Consider the following 22,678-nt stretch of genomic DNA (forward strand, 5'->3'; position numbering starts at 1 on the left):
TGAGAATTTTGTATCTTACGTAGCATATTATGTGTATTATGTTACGTAGGATGCATGTGTCTACTTGTGGAATTTTATACTAGTTTGTGTTTTCTTATGCATATGTAATGTTGGAGGACATAGATGTCACCTCAAGCAAGTTAAAAAATATTTTTATGTATTCTGCATAATTAGTAGCAACTCGTTAAACTTCTTTAGATATTCTGTAGTTCTTTATAAGTTTTCCATGAGATCAATTATCTTTTTCTTTTAAAGAGAATATTTGTTTCAATTTTCTGTCACTTTTTGAAGTATCCTTTGTCTTCATTTCTTGTACATTGTGATTATATATCTGGATATATTTGATCATTCAGTATCAATCTTAATACTTATTTTCTATGGACAAGTAAGAGATCTTCATAATCTATTACATACTTTGTTCATTAATTTTTGGTGATGCTCCGACCATATTCAGAGTAATTAGTGAATCTGCTTTCACCATAATCCCTATGTTTAATTTTTGCAACAAGGAATAATATTTTTAAAAACCTTTTTATTTTCTATGCTTCCATTGAAGTTGGATTTATATCCTTATTAGTACATTGTTATGATATAAAATAGACTTAAAATATAAACTTAATAATGGATGAATGTTGCAATAAGCATAAGGCGACAATATAATTAAAAAACAAATTGAAGTTAACTACGACCTAAAGCCTAATCTTGAATTCAAGCTCCTCCTAGTTTGAGGTTTTGTTGCTTGGATTGAAATTCCTTTAGTTAGTTTGTATTCGGGAGATGATTTTAGTCCTAGGTTAGGTCTTGGTTTGTTTTGAGAGGTCTCGAGCATGTTTTAGCCGTTTTAGGTGTTCAATTAAATTTTTTATGGTGTTTAGTTAGTTTATTCATGGTTTTCACAGATATCTAGTCAAGGAGACCTTAGATTCTTGTTTTAACGATACCATTGAGTTTAGAACATCAGGTAATATGGAAATCTATATATGGTTTGAGTTTACCGGGTTCTGAACGAATTTTAAGGGTTCTTTCGTTACGTTGAGTGTTGGCTGGTTTTTCGGTACTGATGTGCCCCCCTTACACAAAAGGTGTTTTAAGATAACGAGGATAGAAAAATTGAGACACAAGTCCCAAAAAAAATATACCAGTTAAGCAGGGTTTGCTAAAGCAAAACATGGGTTGTGATCGTGATGTTAAAGAAAACCATGGTTGATGCAAGCAGAGGTACCCAATTTCGCGGTGTTTACTTGTGCGAACCTAAGTTTGCTTTTGCGACATCATATAGGGGTTTTGTTTGACTTTTTTTTAGGTATCAAACCTATTTTTAATTTTGAGCTTGGGGAGCCTTGCTGGTGATTTTTAAAATGTTTCCTTCTACTAATTGATTTGGGTAATGTTTTATGATCGTTTAACTTCACTTCCCTTTGACTATTTATGGATTCTAACATCATAATTTGAGGTTTGATTTTGAAAATGGGAAGGTCTTTAAAGAACTTCAGTTTAGATCTATAATGGTGATTTTGAAGTCGTTTTCATCCCTTTTTCGAAAAGGTTTTCACTAATTACCTCTAACGAAATGAACATCATTTTCAATTATTAAGTTTTTGCTTTAATCCCAATTTTGGAATTGGATTTTGTATAAGTTTTTTATTTAATCCCAATTTCTGGAATTGGATTTTGTATCGATTGACCCACTTTTCAAAAGAATTTATGTGGGTATTATGTTTTCTGGAATGTTATTGTGAATATTTTCTTTGATATAGATTATGTAGATCTAGAAGTGATTCGGAAGGAGAAGATTGAACTCTTGAAGTGATCATTGACTGATTTAAGGCATGTAATCTCCTAAACCTTGTATTTTTATAGAGTTTGTATATACCTTTGTTTCTTGTTTGTTGGGAGTAATGGGAATGAATTAAGGGTTTATTCTCCTCTAGGTAACTCTTGACGAATAAAAAGGTGTACAAATGAAAAAGCTTTGTGATAATCATGATATTTGCGAATTACCTTGTTGTAAACTCTTGTTGATTGATTGATGAAATACTTGATCACATGAAAGTGGACTTGAATTGTGTGAATTATCTTCCATATGGTGTGATATTACTTGTGTTCATCGATTATTGAACACCATGACGAGACAATTTGATGCCGATGTCATTTTCAGCATTTTTTATGATGTCAAGGTCTTTGTCGGAGTGTCATGATGTTGAGGTATTTGCCGGTGATTATTATCATGTTGAAGTATATATCTCCAATTGTTACTAAGCCAGTGAGAAATTTTTTTGGCTAGTGATATTATATAGCTTATGGGAAGTGGCTTTGGATAGTTATGTGATGTAAATTCGATTGAAAATGGTTTCGACTAGTAATTTGTTATAAAGATGATGGGAAATGGTTCAATCTAGTGATATTGTGCTAATGGAAAATCGTTTTGGCAAGAGATTGATTATTGGAATTTGTTGTATTTGATGTTTATAAATGACATGCTTATTTTTTGTGACTTGTGCACTTGTTCCATGTGACATGTCTACTTGAAATTGAGATTGACCTATTTTTTCGTTAGATTATTTACTTTTGACTATTGGACTATAAGTGTAGGTCCTTGTGAGCCATATACTATTGAATAGTTAGGTTGAGCTAATTTCTATGAAAGTTGTAGTTTGAAAAGGTTAGGTTGGAGTATAAGGATTTCTCAATTCCTATCTAGATGTCATGTTTATTCGGTTGCTTGTTGGGTACCGTACTGTTGATACTCACTTATTTCTTTTATACTTGTGTAGGATTCGAGCTTAAACCCATGTGATATGTTTTTGTTTCTATTGATTTTGAGGCTTGTCGAAGATTCTTAGAGGTAGTTTCTTGTTATCCCACCAGACCTATTATTCCTTTACTTTATGCTTTGTTTTATTTGAGAAACAAAAGCTGAGATTTGAACTTCTAAATTCATCACTTTATGTATGGAGTGGCTTGTACATGTGACGGTCATATTTTAGGGTAATATTTAGAATGAATAAGCTTGCCGCCATTATCTTGTCTTCCTTTATATTTCCGCTTTTCTTTTATTTTTGTTGGGTTGAGGTTGACCTCAGTTGGTGGGAAAGGACAAGTGTCATCACGTCCATCTTTAGATTGTCACAACTGGTATCAGATCCCTAAGTTCATAGGTCTCATGGGTGTATAAGCCAAGTCTAAGTAAAGCCTAGAGTATCGCTACAAAGACTTCTATACTTATCGTTCAGAGGCTAAGAAGACAAGTAGTAAATTTTCTCTTTTCATCGTTTCTTATCATACATGTTTACATCATCTAGTGGTTATTTGCAACAGGCTATTTTTACAGATGTCAAGGACCAGAGGTGTTGTTTCCAACAATAGAGAGGAAGTAGTCCTCGAGCTTGTTGTTGATACTCTAGATAAAGATATAGGTAGGGCTCAAGCTAAAGGTCATGCTCACGGAGTAACACCAGTTAGAAGTTGTGACGATAGAGCAAAACTTTCTATAATAATTTTCTTGGCTTATCTGAACTTTTGCTTCACAAGAATCACAAGTGTACTCTAAATTCTCTCTTGCTTGTAGGCTTTCTTTGTTTTCTCATGATGCGTGTATATTGAGTGAATTTTGGCTTGCTCCAATCATAATTCTTTTACTTCAAATCAGATCAATATCTCATATATTTTATTGTGTTCATCTAACATGCTTCTTACACATAAAACTCATAATAATCTCAAAACATATGGGATAATGATATGACAATACAATTATGATCAAGATATATGAGCTGATAATATACTAGAAATATCCACTTTTAGATAAATGTTAAGCACAAATAAAATTGAGTGTGAAAAGTGTAAGATTGTTCCAACTCAATTTGTTGCTCTATATTGATGTGAGTGTCGTATTTTCACCATTCACCATATTATGTATTATCATTATTACCTTACATGACTAATTGGATTGTCTGGAAAGGGAAAGACCTACTTTGGGGCTACGCGTTTTAATTAGGATAAGGATTATTATTGATGAGTTCAGTATGTAATCAATAATTAGAAGAAAGAAAGATATGTTTTTTTCAAATATGATAAATTATCAAACGATTAATTTAAATAACAACTAGTTGTGTACTTGTTATGTATCCTTACACTTCCTCTGGTTCTTGAGAGATATCAAAAAATCGTTTTATTTAGTTATTCATCTTTTTGCAGATAAAGATATTTCTATTCCCGTTTTTTTTACCTTCTTTTGCTCCTTTACTATTTACAATTTCTCTTGTCTACTATCGTTATATTGATTATTCTTTATGAGATATGTGTTTTCGTCTCTTCTCGTATATTGTTATTATTGTAATGACTATATATGGTCATTGAGTATTACATTTTTTTCTTTCTATGGACAACTAAGAAATGATCATAACTAATTACTTTATTTTTTCAACTTTTTGTGACAACAATGAGTCTGATTCGGCCTTTATGATTCAAACTAAATAGTGAATATACTTTATGATTATAACTGTATCTAGTTTTTTCAAAAAAAATAATATTTTCTTATCTTTTTATTTTTTAAGAATCGGTTGAGGTTAAATTAGATTCCTTGTTAGACCATAGTAAAGGCATAAAATGAAATTAAAGCATAAACTTAAATCAAAGATAAATGGTTCAACAAACATAAAAGGAAAATAGTAATAAAAAACTAACACGGCAACTAAACAAATCAAACCAACAAACATAACATGATAATAAAACAAAACAACAAACTAGAGTTTCTTAAGATCTAAAGTGTAAGCTCTAAGTCAATCTCCTCCTTATCATCAATGTAGGTTTTCTCGACCAATTGGTTAGGACGGCTGGCAAACAAGTTTTGATCTTGAATATGAAGAGCAGATATAGAAGCACCTTCAAAAACTGGAGCCACCTGAAGCACCATGGTTTGTTGTGGTTCATATAAAGCTGCCCATGGGCGTCCAGGCTTTCTACGAGGACCGTACACAGTTTGATTCCTCCTACGAAGATGGTAAAAGCGTCCTTGTCCGCGCAACACCGTTGGGGTCGACTTTCGTGTACCCAGCTGAAGGTAGAGGGCGGGGAGCTCAGTGGATGGACAAAAAAACTTCTCATGAGGAGCACCTCTTATCCAAGTGCCCTCAGATTTGTGCTTATTTTGGTGCCCTGCGAGCCCTTGGCTCGAAGTGAACACATCACGGCACGTTGTACAACGGTAACACCAAACTCCTCCAGGATTTGGTATGATCCTTTGGTCATCCATTCCTCTTGTTGGTGGTTGTTGTTGCATTTTTCCTTAAAGTATTTTCTTCTTTTGGAAGAATTTTAGATATTATTTAGGGATGAACTGAAGAAAAGTTGATTGATATTTATAGAAGCAGAATTTATTCTAAAAAGATTACAATAATCTCATGAGAAGGCATGCAGTTAATTGTATTAATTTTTACATAGAATACATAATTCCATATATCTCATATAAAACAACTCAGTTTTGACTTGTTTTAGATATTTTTTACCATAAATGTAATAGACTTGTTTTTTGTTTTTTTCCGAAAGAGAGATGTGTTTTTAGAATATTTACACCCAGATAATGAATGTAACAACATCTATCCTTTTCCTTTTTTAATAATGGAAAAAAGCATTAAATTTTATTAAATTTTATATTTATTTTAAAAAACAGGACGAATTGAAATAGAATTCTAGAACTATCAATGCTAGCTAGATAAGCACATGAGAAAATGCATGCAGAAAAAATCTAAAAAAATTAGATTGGTTTTTTAGTCGCTTTTGTACTTTAGAGTAGTTATTTCTATAAGTTGAATAAAAAATCATTATTCTTCTAGAAAATATCATTTTTTCTAATAAAGGATTAGCGGTGTTAAATATTTTTTCACTTTGATTTTCTCTAAGAAAAAAGTTAAATGAAATCCGTTTCAAAATATGAGACAAAAATAATCTAATCAAACTTTTAAAATTTCTTATGTCTTTTATAGTCACGAGAAATATGAATTTATTAATTTTGTCAAACAAGAACTATGAGTAAAATTATTTATAATGTAGAAAAAAAATCATTCTTCGACCAAACACTAAGAAACATATTTTTCGAAAATATTTTGCAAAGAAATATTTATATTGTACCAAAGACCTAAATTGTTTTACTTTTTGTTTGTTAGGGAACTTTTAAATTTAAGAGGGAATATCCAAAACCAATTTATCCTGCATGACATCTGACATGACAATTTTGTATCCCAAGTAGCTATGTCAGGAACCATGTGTGTACTTGTTAAATATTATACTAGTTTATGTGTCTTCTTTTGCACATCCAAAGTTGCAGGACGTAGATGTTAGATCAAGCAAGATAAAATATATATTTATGTGTAATGCCAAATGAATAGCAATTTCTATACTCGTTACACCTCTTTAGACATTCTCTAGTTCTTGATAGGTCTTCCATGGTATCAATGATATTTTCCTTTTAAAGAGATCATAGTTCAATTTTTTTTTAACTTTTTAAGGTATCCTTTGTCTTCTCTTCTTGTACATTGTGATTATATTGTTGGCTATATTTGTTTATCAATTATCAATTTTATACTTCTCTTCTCTAGACAAGTAAGAGATCTTCCTAATCTATTTCTAACTTTATTTATTAATTTTATGGTGATAACACTGATTCCAATTCGGCCATTTTGATTCAGAGTAATTAGTGAATCTACTTTCACCATTATCCCGATGTATAAATTTTATACAAATATTGGTATTTCTTAAAAACATTTAATTTCTATACTTCCATTGAAGTTGAATATATTTTCTTATTAGACCATTGTAAATATATAAATGTTGCAATATACATAGGGCGACTATCAAACCAAACAATAAATTAAAGTTAATTACGAGCTCAAGCCTAATCTTTAAGTCAAGATCCTCATAATTCAAGGTTTTGTTGCTCGGGTTGAAATTTTGAGAGCTCTGTTGGATTAAGTATATGATTATATGCCTATGTGAGATCTTTGTTGATTTTTTAGAGGTATTGAGCTTGTTGTAGTCTTTTTAGGTGTTCTGTTATTTTCTTGTTGTTTTAAGTTAGTTTCTTGTGATTTTCAAGAATGTCAGGTCAAGGAGACCTTAGATTCTTTTTTCTAGTTAGTTTCTTGTGATTTTCAACAATGTCAGGTCAAGGAGACCTTAGATTCTTGTTTTGACAGTTTCATTAAGTATAGTACATCGGGTAGTAATGATTAGCTTAGATGGTTTGAGTTTATGGGTTCTGAACATATGTCGAGGGTCTTTTTCGATGTTTCAAGAGTTGGTTGTTGTTTTGATAGTGATGTTCTTTTCTTTCAAGAAAGGTGCTTCTCAGTGACGAGAATCACAAAAGTGAGACATGAGTCTCAAAAGAAAATTATCTTAGCTAGGCGGGGTTTGCTAAAGAAAAACATGTGTTGTGATCGCGATGTTCGCAAAAGTGGATCCTGGTTCACAAAATCAAAGGTCCCCATTCACAGTCTTCACTTTTGCGAACCTAAGTTCGCTTTTGCGTCATGAGAGAGTGGGTTTGCCTGCGCTTTTTTGTATTTAAGCTTCATTATTTTTTTATTTCTGAGCTTGGGGAACCCTTTGTGTCGATTTTAAAAAGGTGTCCTTGTGCTAAATGATTTGGATAATTTTATGATTGTTAAACTTCATTTCTCTTTGACTATTTATGGATCCTCACATCATAATTTAAAATCTGATTTGGAAAATGGAAAAGTTTTTATAGAACTTGAGTTTTAATCTAAAATGGTTTTTTTGAAGTGTTTTTTATCCCTTTTCGAAATGGTTTTCACTAATAATTTTCTAAGCCTTCAACATCCTCTTCAAGTACTAATTTTCATATTCAAACCCTTTTTTGGAATTAGATTTATAATGATTGGACAACTTTTGAAGAGAATTTATGCAGATATTATGTCTTTCGGAAAGTGATATTTGCTTTTATATAGATTGTGTGGCTTTAGAATTAACTTCAAAGGAGAAGATCCAACTCTTGGAGTGATTACTGATTGATTTAAGGCAATTTATCTCCTTAATCTTGTATTCTTGTATAATTTGTGGGTTCCTTCCGTTGCTTGTGTTTTTGGAGTAATGTGAATGAGGTAAAGGGTTAGTTGTCCACTTGATAACTTTATACAGATATAAAGTAGTTGAAATGAAAAGTCTCTGTGATGATCATGATATTTTTGAATTGCCTTTTTGTAACCCTTTTTGATTAATTAATGAAATACTTCATAGCATGAGAGTGGATATGAATTGTGTGAAAGCTTTTCATCTTCCATGTAGAGTGATATTGCTTGTATGGCACTGATGTCACGACTCAAAGTTGTCGCGCCCCTGAGCCTACACCGTGGATGCGACTGGCACTTCAGAACCATTAGTGGCTCTAAGCGGACCCTTTCTGGGTCAAATCTCAGCAGAAGACTTACATAACATGAAATAATCTGAAAAGATAAACTCAAATAATGAACTCATAATGTTTTAAATAAAACGTTTAACGGGCCAAAGAGGCAAATCAAGACTCAATATAAACAACTGAAAATGAAAAACCTCATGAACTACTGTCTATCTACCTATGATGTCTATAATAAATTGAGGATCGGAACTAAACCCGCGATCATCCTAACAAAATTGACATAACTTAAAATAAAAAAGGGATCCTCCATAAGCAAGGAGGATCACCAAACAACTCTAGATGTCAACTAGATCAATGAAGTACTGGTTCATGATCATGGTTACATGTATGTGCATCATAAAAGATACATGTCAAATGGTGTCAGTACATGGATTGTACAAGCATGCAAGGAAAAATCTGAAACATGACATAAGCCTAAAATGCGACTGAAGAAACATACTCACCTCAAAGGTACTCAAACTGAAAAGTACTCAACTTTATGTAGCATAAAACAAAAATAAAAGTGCATTTGGTATAAAGCTTTTGAAATAGTAGGTAACAACTCAATATATTTACAAATACAATATAAACTTTTTAGGAGATTCTCAAAACAAACATCACCATGAGCTATTTGATGATACAACATCATGCTCCTAGAATTGTCCTATACTTTGTCGTGGTATACGATACTAACTATGTGGATCGACTATTCTATGCTTAAAATAAATAAGGAATCATCTAAAAAGTATGATCCTTTTTACGCACATTGGCTACATGGCTTATGGGGGTTGTCATTTGTATGAATTCTCCCCCATATTAATGCTCAACACTACTCCCAAAATATATATTAGATCATATGTTTTTTTTAAAAAAAAATATTTCCTCTTCCTCATTTTTGAGATTATTACTCAAAAGATTTTCTGTTAAAAGAGATTGTACTCAAAACTCCTCATTAACTCTTTTGGAAATCAATGTTTCCTCTTATCTTAAGTGTAAAAACATTCACTCTTAGGAATACTTAGTTCTCATATATCACTATAAAGAAAATTAACACAACTTTAAAAGATTTGCAAAGATCTTTTCAAAATACTCGAAAGAACACTAATACCTTAAATTTGAATGATGAATTCTAGGCAATGATTCATTTTATAAATGATTTCTAGATGTTTAGAAGTGGTTTAGAGTAGTTCGAATCAAAGAGGAGTAAAGGTATCCCTTTGAAAGAACTCAGAAGGGCTAAATGATGGAGAAGAGGTGGGTGTAGGAGACTTTGTGCACTAAGTGAGGAAGGATGCCATCCCCTGTACTGCAGGACTCCTCTGCTGGCGTATAAATGAGGCAGCGCACTGTAGACTTCCCTGAAACAACGACATATTTATTTCTTGTTTTTCTAACCCTAACTTGCCTAGAATCTAATGGTTTTTTCCCCCACTCACTTAGATGAGAATACCCAACATAAGTACAAGATAATCTTCTCGAAACAATCCTCAAATCAGTAACTTTCATCTCAAGAATTCATCAAAAATCCCAACGATTAAGATTACGAATAAAATTTCAAGAGAACTCTTCAAGAACACAAATCCTTCAATTTCAAGAACGAAATTTTCCATTAAAAATAGCATGATTGGTGTGTGGTTGAATGAATCCAACACTATGAGAACTAACATACCTCTTAGGGTCGAATCCTTAACGAATATCCACGGCAACTCAATAATCTTGACGAACGCCTTGAACTTTTCTCATTTTCTTTTTTTATTGAAATCCTCTCAAAACCCTAAGAGTATTTTGATTTATAGAAGCTGAACCAAATAAGATTTGACCCCAAAAATTATACCCGAATTAGTTTAATCTGACTCGGTAAGGAAAAGACAAAATACCCCTTATATTTTTGGATAACTTTTCTTTGCTGGACAGCCTGACTTCTAACGGGAATATCAACCTCATACGAGCTCAAAATTTATCAAACTAGCTGGTGTTGGAAAGAGGAATCCAAGACTTTTCATTTCATATCTTATGTTCAGCCAAAATCATCCTCTTTGAGAGTTCTTGTCGTTTGAAACTGCCTGATGCTACCTCATTGGTTCTCAACTAGTGAACCTGACGATCCAAAATCTGAAAGGGAATCTCCTCATAAGATAGGTTGTCCTTAATACCAATATCTCTTGTCGGTATATTAAGTGAAGGGTTATCCATACACTTTTTTAAACGTTGAAATGTGAAGAACTTAATGGATATTCAGTTAGCTTTCGCTTCTTGCCAAACCTCATAACACCCTTCATGGGTGAGACTTTCAAATAAATTCAATCATGCATCTCAAACTCGAAGTCTCTTCTCCTAACATCGGTATAGGATTATGAAGACTTTGTGTTGTTTTCAACCTCTCTTAAATAATATTCAATCTCCATAGCTTGATTAACTAGCCTGGTCCTATCAATCCACCCACACCAACCTCAAACAACCCAATAGGAGATCTACATTTTCTCTCATAAAAAGTCTCATAAGGAGACATTTGGCTCCTAAAAGGGTAACTATTGTTCTGTAACACTCCGAAAGTTCATGAACTAATCTAGAGACTCACATGATGAAACAAGACTTGAAACACAATTTATAAGCCAAAAATAATGTATTTAAACTAAGTAGGAAGTGTTAGAGTCAAAACATCAAGAAACGACTATGATGTCAGGAGAATTGTGAAATGTGTGTTATTGTGCAATGGCATGTCTCATGGGATTTAAGAGTAGGAATTTAGTGAAATTTGGTAAAAATGTACTAAATATGTCTTATAGTGTCTTTAGAGTTGAAACGTCCGGGTACAACTCCCCAAGGACCACCCTAGCGGTCCTTGAGGAGGACCCATCCATTTACCCCAAAACTGCCCAATTGACAATGTGCAACCATGAGCACCAATGTCGAGCCGTAGATCGGATGACGCTCCATCATTTGGGGAACACTTAATAAAAATCCCAAAGAATCTCCAAAACCCCCTCTCTGTCACAAAAGACGGAGTGACAGTACGGGGGCGTCTACATGGTATCGGTGGAGTCTCGTCATTTGAAACCCCACTTCACTGTCTAAGAATGTTTTAGTTAAGGGTGGTTATGGAATTAATTAATTAATTAATTAAGGGATTAGGTCGGTTATAGTTAATTAATTTAGGACTATATAAGTTCCCTAAGTCAACTAACTAACCTAACACCTCATTAATTCCCAAACTTATCTCTCTATCCTCTCTAACTTCTCTCTTCCCAAACTCAAACCTCTATTGAATAAAACACTGGAGCTCCAAGTCAAGGATGAATTCACCAAGGTTTTCATCTCAAATTCACGTCAAGATCACCACTAAGATATGGTTTCTTTCACTATTGGGATTCCTTTCCCCAAGATGCCCTTTGAAAGATGATTTTCAACTTTCTCAAAGACTAGGGTTTCAATCTAGACATCGGTTCTCTTTTCAAAACGAAATTGTTATTCAATTGTGATGAATTTTGGTCTTCTATCATTGTTTAGCTATGTAATTAGCATTAAATTTTTATAATCACTCAAGATTTCCCCTTGAATCCTTGTCCTTCCCTCAACACACTTTATCTTGGAATTCAATGGCAATTGTTGAAGAGTATGATTATAAAACTATGTAGAATGATAATTTATATACATTACTTCACGAATTTACCTTGTTTATGCATTCGTTATGTATTCTTTGGTAATTAAAATATGAAGACAATGAAAGGGCAATAAGGTATGAAGATTGATTCTTCTTGTATTCAATTATGAAGAATGACTTACTTCGATAGCAATGCTTCTATGCCTAATATGTGGTTGTGATGTTGATAGCAAATATTACTCATCTTTAACCCTAGACTATTGAATTGGCTACTAAGTTTGCAAGTATATTAAGATATAATTATTACATGATTGAAAGTAACTTCTCATGATTATATAAAGTGTAGAGTGAAAGGTTTACTCACTTGTATGTGGTTTTCTAAAGTGAAAGGGTAGTTCTCACTTATGAATACCTATGAGCTATTATGATGAAATGTTCACATAGGAATCTAGAAGAGACTAACGTGATCTTGCTTGAAGAGTATGATGACTACTAAAGGGAATAAATGCTTAGCATCGAAAGGGCATGTAAATGAGATGGAGGTCTCACGTTTAGTTAGTCCGGCCTCCCAGATGGGTTTCTTTCACGTTTAATAAGTACGGATTCCCAAAATATGTTTTTCTCATGAGATAGAAACCTTCACGTTTGTCAAGTCAAGGTTTATAGAAGCAATCTCCTTGACCCTTATCTATGTGCCTACATAGGACTATAGCTTAGTGGATCCAACTATATAGCTATGTACAAATGGTTACACCTTATTAGGCAAGTGTTACCCTTTTTTTCTGTGTGGAAGGAGTCACCGGATTTCATGTAGCTCATATGGACTCATGTCGGTTTTTGCACTTCTTTCCCTATTGTAAAAAGGTATATGAATAAGCCAAGTATATGAACCATTATTAGGGTTTGTCTTACAAGTTACTACATAGGGTGAGGAAGGGTATAGGACTTCTCTAACTCATTGCACATGTGGGATCCTAAGGGATGGTTCTAGTAGGGTGCTTGTATGATTAAGTTGGTTACATGTTCTTATGTCAACTTTTATATGAACTTAAAAATAAAGCATGTTATAGTAAAGTATGAGATTATGTTGTATGCATATAGTAAGTGACTTAATGTGATGCTTAGCTTTGGATAGGGTAATGGAGTTCTATTCTTGGCATTGCACATGTATTGTGTTGAGTTGTGTATGTGTTGGGTTAATATCATGTCGAATTGACTTATAATGTTCCATATATGTGCATGTTAAGTTATTGAACATAATGCATGGTTTTGACTAAATTGTGTCTTTTCTCATGCATTGATGATTTTATGCATAGGAACCATACTTAGTACATGTGTTTTTTACTAACCCATATTTCTTCCCTTTTTTACAAACATTGTAGGTTCTGGCCATTAAAGAGTTTCTATGCCACTTTGCAAGAAGACTTGTAAGTTTTCCTCCAAGTTGTAGGTGAGTCCTCCCGCTCAAGGATGGTTCCATTTATCCCACCTTAGTATTGTTGCTATTGTCTAAAGACATTCATTTCTTTCCCATTCTTGAAGACATTGTTGTAAGACAAGTATGGAAATATGAATTTTCACAAGGGTTATACGCTAATATTTTACTTTGCTTAGATGGTTTAATGTGAGAAGATATTAGAATAAATCCTTACCTATTGTTTATGTTGAATAAACAAGAATCCTGTGTGAGTTTCATATGCGAGGAGTCTAAGTAAACTCAATATATGATATGTGAGAGGTCTATGTATACCTAAATATGTAAAAGTTTTAAATTTTCTACATTTTTGAACTATAATATGTTATGATGAACGCTAAGGGATAGTCTAAGTCCTTTTCAAGGATGAAGACGCCGGTTATGTCTAGGGCGTGATCCTTAGTCACGTAAAACTTGGTATCAGAGCATGAGGTTAAATAATCTTAGAATTAATGTCTCACTAAACCATGTCAAGTAGAGTCTTGTTCATAATAGTGAAGCGCTCCCCACTTATGAATGAGACGCTATGTCATGCTTACGAAAGTCTCACTTTGTTGGTATTCTTGAAGTCGTGTCTCTAGAGTCTTAACTCTACATGTCCTTATCTTTAATCTCTTTCTTGTGCTTATAGGCAATAAATATAATAAGGAGCAATGCTTGAAGGGTCGAACAGGAGAATTTGAATGACGGGGTTCTTTCTTCGGCTCCTCAAAACCCTCAAGCTCCTATTGAAGAAATGGCTATGTCTAATGTTGAGATAAGGGCATCTATTCGTAGCTTGACTCGAGTGTTTGGCTACTCAAGTTTCTAGGGATGGTAGGGTCCATGTGAGCCCCAATGCTATCACCACCGCATCAACGATAAGGGATTTCATAAGGATAAATCCCCCTACTTTCTTTGGCTCCAAGGTGGAGGAGGAACCGCAAGGTTTCATTGATGAAGTGTTCAAGGTAGTAGATGCTATGGGGATGTCTTCTCAAGAAAAAGCGGAACTATCCTCCTACCAACTCAAACATGTGGCTCAAGTTTGGTATGAGCAATGGAAGGATAAGAGTCGATTAGAAAGGTTAGATTTCTTGAGGAGCTTTCAAGATGACCTTCCTTGATAGGTTATTCAACTTGGAACTAAAGGAGAGGAAAATGCAAGAATTCATCCACCTAGGCCAAGGGGTATGAGTGTGAAGGAGTATAGTCTCTAGTTTACCCAACTATCCAAATATGCTCCAATTATTGTGTAGGATTCTAGGGCCAAGACGAAAAAATTTGTTATGGGGGTATCTGATCTTGTGGTAAATGAATGTAGGTCGGCTATGTTGCTTCCTAGCATGGGCATCTCTCATCTCATGGTTCATGCCGAACAAATTGAAAATCAAAAGCTTAAACAAGTTGGTAGAGAATTGAAAAAGGCAAGGTCCTAAGATGAAAATTCTTATAAGGCTAGATTTGAGGTGCAAGATAATCTAATGTTCAAGAAGAGGTTCCTCAATCAAAGCCCTTATACCACTCCAAGGATCAACAAAGTTAAAGGGTCTACACCCAAGCCTAAGGAGGAGAAAGGTAGTGGTCCTCATGTTGAGAAATCTACTTTTGCTAAATGTGGTAAAAATATGATGCCAAGAGTACAGTTGGTACGTGAAATTGCTATGGTTGTGGCAAGAGTGGTGACATGAAGATGGATTGTCCTATGATGAAGGCTCAGGGATAGAAAATGGTCAAGCATAAGAAAGTTCTCCAAATCCTGTTGCTCCTAAGAAGAATCGATTCTATGCTCTGCGCTCTAGGGGTGATTAAGAGGAGTCTCTTGATGTCGTCACCGGTATTTTACAAGTGTTCTCCATTAATGTCTAATTTTACTATATCCCAGTGCTACTTTATCATTTGTAACCCCTCTAGTAGCTAGAAAGTTCAATGTATTACCTGATGTTCTAATGGAACCTTTTCAATTACAACCCCGGTGGGAGACTCCGTGGTGGGTACAAAAGTCTATAGAAGTTGTCCAATATCATTACCCAATAGAGTTACTTTGGTTGAATTTATAGAACTTGAAATGGTTGACTTCAATCTCATATTGGGGATGGATTGTTTGCATGCTTTTTTTGCTTCCATAGATTGTAGAACAAGGGTAGTGAAGTTCCAATTCCCAAATAAACCCGTCTTAGAATGGAAGGGGGGGTAATTTTGTCCCTAGAGGTATAATTATTTCATGTCTAAAAATCTAATAAAATGATCTCAAAAGGGTGTCTCTATCATGTTGTAAGGGTCAAGGACCTTGAATCTGAGGTAACTCCATTAGAGTCGGTACCCGTAGTGAGGGATTTTCTGGAAGTCTTCCCCGGTTACTTGCCCGGAGTTTTTTCCCAACGGTAAATAGACTTCGGTATTGATTGGTTGCTGGATACAAAACCTATTTCAATCCCTCCTTACCGGATATCTCCGACCGAGTTGCAAGAAATTAAGCTTCAACTCAAGGATTTACTGGATAGGGGTTTCATAAGGCCTAGTATTTCTCCTTGGGGCGCTCTAATGTTGTTTGTAAAAAAGAAGGATGGGTCTTTTAGGATGCGCATCGACTATCGTAAAGTAAATAAGGTTACCATCATGAAAAAGTATTCTCTCCCTAGGACTGACTATTTTTTTGATCAATTATAAGGGGCAAGCTATTTTTCTAAGATTAAATTTAGGTCGGTTATTATAAACTTAGGTAAGAGGAAAGGACATACCAAAAATGTCTTTCCGAAGTAGGTATGGTCATTATGAGTTCCTAGTCATGTCTTTTGGTCTAACCAATGCCCCAATGGCTTTCATGGACATAATGAGTAGGGTGTTCCAAGATTACCTTGAATCTTTTGTGATTGTCTTCATTGATGATATTTTGGTGTACTCCAAGAGTGAAGATGATCATATAAATCATTTGGGGGTAGTATTGCAAGTCCTCAAGGAACACCAACTATTTGTCAAGTATAGTAAGTGTGAGTTTTGGTTAAGATCGGTTGTGTCCTTGGTCATATCATCTCAAGTTAGGGTATAGAGGTCAATCCAAGAAAGACGGAGGCGGTTAAGAATTGGCCTTGACCTTTGACTCCAACCGACATTAGAAGTTTCTTATGTTTAGCAGGGTATTCTAGGAGGTTTGTGGATGGGCTTGTGTCCATTGATTCTCATTTGAATACCTTGACCCAAAAGTGTGTTAAATTTGAGTGGTCAGAGGCATGTGAAAGAAACTTCAAAATATTGAAAGATAGGTTTACCTCCACTCCGTTGTTGACTTTACTAGAAGGTACCAAGGGTTTTGTGGTATATTATGATACTTTCTGAGTGGGTTTGGTTTGTGTCCTTATGCAACATGAGAAATTAGTAGCCTATGCCTCTAGAAAATTCAAGGTGCATGAGAAGAATCATCCAAATCATGATCTTGAATAAGAAGTCATAGTGTTTGCCTTGAAAATATGGAGGCATTACTTGTATGGTGTCCATGTGGATGTATTTACCAACCACAAAAGTCTTCAATATGTGTTTACTCTAAAGGAGTTCAATCTCCAACAAATAAGATTATTGGAATTATTGAAGGATTATGACATGAGTGTTCTCTACCACCCCGACAAGGACAATGTGGCTACGGATCCTCTAAGAGGTATGACCATGAGTAATGTATCTCATGTAGAATAATGTAAGAAAGACCTAGTGAAAGGTGTTCATATGTTTGTTCGGTTGGGTGTTGGATTGGAAGATTCTCCAAATTGTGTAGTCCACAATAACTCCGAATCGTCCTTAGTGGTTGAGGGGAAGTCTAAACAACACCTTGACCCTCTATTGATGGAGTTGAAGGAGTAGGTCCTCGGCAATTTTAATGAGTTATTCTTCCAAGGGGGATGGTGTACTTAGTACCAAGGTAGATTGTGTGTACTGGATGTTGATAACATGAGGGGTAAACTTTTAGAAGAAGCTCATGGGTCCCGATATTCTATTCATCCGGGTGCCACCAAAATTTACCGTGATCTTCAAGAAGTCTATTGGTGGGAAGGTTTGAAAATGGACATAGAAAAATTTGTTACTACGTGCCCAAAATGTCAACAAGTAAACGCACAACATAAAAAGTCGAGTGGTTTGACTCAATTAATGAATGTTCCTACTTGGAAGTGGGAAGACATTAATATGGACTTCGAAGTGGGTCGCCTTGGACACGTAGGAAAAATGACTCAATATGGGTTATTATTTATAGGTTGAGGAAATCCGCTAACTTTATACCCATTAAGTCTACTTATTCAGTGTAAGAGTATGCAAGGTTGTACCTTGACGAGAATGTGAGTTTGCATGCTATCCATTTGTCCATATTTCGAATAGAGGTTCCCAATCCACTTCTCATTTTTGGAGGTCATCTCAAAAAGGGTTAGGTACTCAAGTGAAGCTTAACACCGCTTTTCATCCTCAAACGGATGGTCAAGTGGAGCATATCATTCAAATCCTAGAAGATATGCTAAGATCTTGTGATATTGATTTCAAAGGAAGTTGGAACGATCATCAACGGTTGATTGAGTTCTCCTATGATAATAAATACCATTTGAGTATTTCCATGGCCCCTTTTGAAGCACTCTATGGTAGGAGGTGTCGGTCTCTGGTTGGGTTGTTTTAGGTAGGGAAGTCTTCACTATTTCGTCCCGAGATGATCTATATGTCCTTTGAGAAGGTTCGGGTGATAAGGGATTTGTTTAAACGGCCTATAGTCGGCAAAAGTTGTATGCTGACAATAGAAGAAGAGATCTTGAGTTTGAAGTAGGAGATAAGGTCTACTTAAATATTTCACCCATGAAAGGGGTGATAAGATATAGCTAAAAGGGGAAGCATAGTCCTCAATATGTGGGACCTATGATATAGTGAAACAGGTCAGGAAGGTGGCTTATGATTTGTAGTTACCAAGTGAACTAGCCCCGATTCACTCCGTATTTCATATCTCCATGTTTAAGAAGTGTATAGGTGGCCTCGTATCCATTCTCCCCACTTAAAGGGTTAGGTGTGAATGCGAACCTTGCCTATGAAGAGGTTCCAGTGGAATTTCTAGATCGCCAAGTCATGATGTTGAGGAACAAAGAGGTGGCCTCCGTATAAGTCGTACGCAGAAATCACCTAGTTGAGGGAGCAACATGGGAGGCCGAGGCCGACATGAAGTCCCGTTATCCTCATCTCTTTCCTCAAAATTCTAGACAAAGTTGAGGTTAGTAATTCCCTTAAAATGGAAATAATGAATTATGTAAATTTGAATTTTTTTTCCTACTATGTGCATATCTTTGTAAAGGTTTATGCAAAAAACAAAATTCATGGAAAATGCTCTTTTGCTTAACTTGCACTTATTTATGTTTTGTGTATAGTTGCCTTTATGAAATGGTATTGAGCATGTTTATGTGTTTTGAAAGAAGGTTGGCACAAGTGAATCTTGATGTTCATGTTTAGCTCATATTGATGTTGAGAAAGTAAGTCCTCATGTTGTGATGTTGAGATCTTATATGTGGTAAATTGTGAGACAAAATTGCCCATCAATTGACCCCAAAACTGCCCAATTGACAATGTGCAACCACGAGCACCAATGACGACCCATCAATTCGACGACACTCCATCGTTTGGGCCGTTGGTTTAAACTTATTTGTAATCCCAAAGAAGATCCAGAACCCCCTCTCTGTCACAAATGACTGAGTGACAGTACGGGGGCGTCGATTATGGTACGTCGTGTCGATAGGGTCTAGTCGTTTGAGACCCCACTTCATTTTCCTAGAACGTTATAGTTAAGGGTGGTAAGGGAATTGATTAATTAATTAATTAAGGACTTACATCAGTTATAGTCAATTAATTTAGGACCATATAAGCACCCTAAGTCAACTAACTAACCTAACACCTCATTAATTCCCAAACCCACATCTCTCTAACTTCTCTCTAGCTTCTCTCTTCCCAAACTCAAACTTCCATTGAAGGAACACTAGAGATCCAAGTCAAGGAAAAAAACAAAGATTTTCATCTCAAATTCGTGGCAATATCATGACTAAAGTATGTTTCTTTCACTCCTGTGATTCCTTTCCCCGAGATGCTCTTTCAAAGATGATTTTCAACTTTCCCAAAAACTAGGTTTCAATCTAGACATGGGTTCCCTTTTCAAAATGAAATTGTTATTAAATTGTGATGAATTATGGTATTCTATCATTGTTTAACTATGTAAGTAGGATTAGTTGTTGATAATCACTCAAGATTTCCCCTTGAACCCTTGTCCTTCTCTCAACTCACTTTATTATGGAACTCTATGGTAATTGTGGAAGATGATGATTATAAGACTATGTAGAATTATAGTTGATATGCATCACTTCTTGAATTTACCTTGTTTATGCATTGGTTATGTATTATTTGGTAAATTAAGTATGAATACAATGAAAGGGAAATAAGGTAGGAAGATTGATTCTTCTTTAATTCAATTATAAAGTATGATTCACATAGATAGTAATGCTTCTATGTCTAATGTGTAGTTGTGATGTTGATGGAAAGTATTCCTCATCCTTAACCCTAGAGTATTGAATTTGTTATGAAGTGTGCAAGTATGTTAAGATATGATTATTATATGATTGAAAGTAACTTCTCATGATTATGATAAAGTGTTGCGTGAAAGGTTTAGTCACTTGTATGTGGTTATCTAAATTGAAAGGAGTTCTCACTTATGAATACCTATGAGCTATTATAATGAAATATTCAGATAGTTTCTAGAAGATACTAATGTAATCTTGTATGAAGAGTGTGATAACTATTAAAGGGAATAAATACTTAGCACCGAAAGCGCATGTAAATAAAATGGAGGTCTCACGTTTAGTATGTCCGGCCTCCCACATATCCTTATTAACGTTTAATATGTGAGGATTCCCAAGATATGTGTTGTCTCATGAGATGGAAATCTCCACGTCTATCAAGTCAAGGTTTCTAGAAGCACTCTCCTGACCATTAACTGTGTGCCCACAATAGACTATAGATTAGTGGAACCACCTAGATAGCCATATATTACACCTTAGGGAAGTGTTAACCCTTTCTTTTCGGTGTGAGGGGATAACACCGGATTTCATGTAGCTCACATGGACTCATGTCAGTTATTGCACTTCTTTCCCTAATGTAAAAAGGTAAATGAATAAGTCAAGTATTTGAACCATTATTAGTCCTTGTCTTAAAGGTTACTACATAGGGTGAGGGAGGGTATGGGACTTCTCTTACATATTGCACATGTGGGATCCTAAGGCATGGTTCTAGTAGGGTGCTTGTATGATTAAGTTGGTTACATGTTATTTATGTAAAGTTTTATATGAACTTACGAATCAAGCATGTTATTATAAAGTATGAGATAATGTTGTATGCATGTAGCAAGTGACTTAATGTTATGCTCATATTAGCTTTTGATAGACTTATGGAGTTATATTCTTCGCATTGCACATGTATTGTGTTGAGTTGCTTATGTGTTGAGTTAATATCATGTTGGATTAACTTATAATGTTCCATAAATGTGCACGATGAGTTATTGATCATAATGCTTGGTTGTGACTAAATTGTGCCTATTCTCATGCATTGATGATTTTTTGCAAAGGAACCATACTTAGTACATGTGTTTTATATTAACCGATATTTCTTCCCTTTTCCCAGAAATGTAGGTTCCGGCCATTAGAAGGCCATTGAAGAGCTTCTAGGCCACTTTGGAAGAAGACTTGGATTTTTCCTTTAAGTTATTGGTGAGTCCTCCTGACTGAGGATGGTTCCATTTATCCCACATTAGTAGTGTTGGTATTGTCTGAGACATTTATTTATTTCCTATTCTTGATGATATTGTTGTAAGCCAAGTATGGCAATATGAATTTGTATACTATGCCCGAATACTATACTTTGTTTTAGATGGTTCAATGTGAGAAGATATTAGATTAAATCCTTATGTATTGGTTATATTGAATAAACGAGAAACCTATATTAGCTTCATATGTGAGTAGCCTAAGTAAACTCCATATATGATATGTGAAAGGTCTATGTATACCTCATATTTAAAAGTTTTAAATTTTCCGCATTTTTGACCTATCATATATTATTACGAATGTTAAGGGCTAGTCTAAGTCATCTTCGCAGGACGAAGACGCCGATTACGTCTAGGGGGTGCTCCCCGGTCGTGACTTGTGGTAAGAAAACTTGGTGAGAGGTAAGTGATCATACCAATTACCCTTGAAATCAATCACATAAGCCCTAAATATATCCCCTAAAGTATAAATAGTACCCTATGCTTTACCATAAATCTAGGGATGAAAAGTAGTACTAAGGTTCACCTAGGATTCCAAATATTTCTAGCAATACTTCCAAAATTGTGTGGTGAATTTGTGCACCATTATTTGAAATAATCGACACACAAACTCCATAAAGCCTGACTATCTTTTGATTATACAACTTGTCATAATTCTCTGTTGAATTAGAAGTCTTTACAGGCAAAAAGTGGATTGATTCTGAAATATCTATGAGTCATACCACCGGGCCTTTGGTGATCTACCTTTATTTGTTGACAATTGGGAAACTTAGCAACAAACTCAGCAATAAACTTCTTTATACTACTTCACCAATACAATTTTCTCAAGTCACGAAACATATTTATGGAACTTGGATGGATAGAATATTTGGAGTTATGAGCTTCTTCCATGATCCTCTCTTGGATTTCATCCACCGTTGGTACACATAATCAAGCTTTCTACCTAATTACGCCATCTCCCCCTCGTTAAAATGCCACCACTTTCTGCTTATGAACATTTCCCTTCAATTAAAGCGAAGCAGGTCTTAGTCTTGTTTCTCATTCACTTGAGACACTAATGATGATTCAGCCCTATTCCTCACCACTACTTCACCTTCACTTGAATCCATCAGCTGGAACCCAATCGTGTAAGTCTGTGCACATCTTTTTCCATCTATTTCTTCTCTTCTTCAGTATGGAAGTACTGTCTATAGAAAACCTACTCAAAGCATCATCAACTACATTAGCCTTACCTGGGTGATATAGAATACTCATGTCATAATCCTTGACTAACTCCAACCACATCACCTATTTGAGAGTAGCTCTTTCTCACTTAATACATACTAAAGACTCTTGTGATCGATGAAAACATAAAGATGAACACCATACAGATATCGACGTCAAATTTTCAAAGTGATC

Source organism: Solanum pennellii, chromosome 1 (assembly GCF_001406875.1).
Source record: "Solanum pennellii chromosome 1, SPENNV200".
In the NCBI taxonomy this organism is placed as follows: domain Eukaryota; kingdom Viridiplantae; phylum Streptophyta; class Magnoliopsida; order Solanales; family Solanaceae; genus Solanum; species Solanum pennellii.